The 1,961-nt window shown below is 45.8% G+C and overlaps 1 pseudogene; it reads right to left on the bottom strand.

Moving 5' to 3' along the window:
- Nucleotides 1-1,237: 1,237 nt before the first annotated feature.
- On the bottom strand, nt 1,238-1,355 carry LOC126417656 (5S ribosomal RNA; annotated as a pseudogene).
- Nucleotides 1,356-1,961: the final 606 nt, after the last annotated feature.

Genomic DNA, 1,961 nt, shown 5'->3' with positions numbered 1-1,961 from the left:
TCGCGGCGCTTACCCCTCTTCACCTAGGGGCCACAGCTGTCGCTGGAGGAGGTCCGGTCAGCGTGCGATAGGCTGACGTCTTCTCGCAGCCATCTCTTCTCTGTTGTTCCCGATTGGCGTGCCGGTGCTTGACTTTACGCCGTAATAAAATAGTGAAAGTGACTGCGTCTCGGACCAGGGATACATATATGTGGCGTTGTCCTCATGACAATGTTTGGCTATCTTTTCGGCAGTATTTCTCGTTCGATAAATCTAATCTGGCCATTCGTGATTGTTGTTAACTCATTATTTTTGCTATCATCGTCGATTGGGCTTTTTGTTCATGAGAGGGAGTGTGTGGATGTGTGTTGAGGACTGATGCATGCACGTTATTTGTGCCAGTCTAGATTTATGGTCTGCTTTCTTTGGATTACAAGTGTGCTTTTATGGATATTTTTTTCGTTTATTGTAAGAGATATGGCTTCTGTTTTCATTTAAGTGCATAATTGTGTTTAGTTGTAGACGGAAACTGATGTTAATGGATCGTTTTGTTTCGCGATTTGCACCATTGCTTGCAGATAATGACAACTAATTAAGAACTGTGTGGAAGGTGGAGTTTGTTGTACCTGTTTCGGTCAAGTTAGGTTTTCGATGATAGCTCTGCGAGTTTTGATTTTTCGATTTTTCGGATTTTTCTCTAGTTGTTTTCCTTAAGTGAGGTTTTAGCTAGCAGTACAGAGAGAGAAGATTTTTTTGTTGTTGCGCAGTTTGTTCTAGCTTTTCAGTAAAAGGTTTTGACCCTAGTTTTGGTTTCGTAGTGTCGGCGACTTTGTTTGAGCTACACTTTGTGTTTCACAATATATATTACTAGCTTCTAGGTCCTGTACAGATTATTTATTTTATTTATCGTATGGCAATAAATGTACAAAGATTACAAAACTGCTACACGTCAGCATTTAAGCGCAGGTCTCCAGCATAAAATAACACAAATGACCACAACTATATATGGATATTAACGTCTTTTATATATTTTATAACATTACTCGTCGCTGTCAAGAAAAGCACTCTGTTTTCAGGTCGTGGCCTACCAGGACCATCCGACCGCCGTGTCATCCTCAGTGGAGGATGCGGATAGGAGGGGCGTGGGGTGAGCACACCGCTCTCCCGGTCGTTATGATGGTATTCTTGACCGAAGCCGCTGCTATTCGGTCGAGTAGCTCCTCAAATGGCATCACGAGGCTGAGTGCACCCCGAAAAATGGCAACAGCGCATGGTGGCCTGGATGGTCACCCATCCAAGTGCCGACCACGCCCGACAGCACTTAACTTCAGTGATCTCACGGGAACCGGTGTATCCACTGCGGCAAAGCTGTTGCCCGCTGTCAGGAAATCTTCGAAAGAACCCTTGTAGGCACGTGCTGGGCATGGCGATACAACATGAATAACTGTCTATCGTTCCATACCACAGTCGCGGGATGGTGATGAAGATTTCCCCCACTAGCAGAGAGTGTCTGCACATCGTCCACTGCCCGTTCGGATGCGGTTCGACGCAGTCCAAATTTCCGGAGTCTGGTCGAACCCACGGTGTTTGCCGGATGAAGGCAGCTTCAGGCATTGTGGGGAATAGTTTTGTTGGCAGCGGCTTTACCATCCTTCGATGGTATTGATTTCAGTTTCCTTAAGAGTCCTGGTTCTGATGAGAATGGGATGTCTTGATCTTAGTCTCTTTCTCTCCGCAGGGAACACGTTGTCCTTTACTGGATGGTCGGTGGCATTAGCAACCTTCTGGTATTCACGAAGTAGCGTGCTCTTCCATCTGACATCAGGTGGTGGCACATCGTATTGATCGTATTGACCCATTATCAATGCGCATGGCCTCGTTAAATTGTACATTATCTTTTTTACTTGGGGCTATTAAACTGGACAGGCGCACAGTGCTCTGCTGCTGAGCGTACCATCCGAGTGCTGATACACGGAGAGTGT

This window comes from Schistocerca serialis, chromosome 8 (assembly GCF_023864345.2).
Source record: "Schistocerca serialis cubense isolate TAMUIC-IGC-003099 chromosome 8, iqSchSeri2.2, whole genome shotgun sequence".
Taxonomy (NCBI): Eukaryota; Metazoa; Arthropoda; class Insecta; order Orthoptera; family Acrididae; genus Schistocerca; species Schistocerca serialis.
Note: the sequence above shows the minus strand (reverse complement) of the source record. Positions and strands in the feature narration are given on the sequence as shown.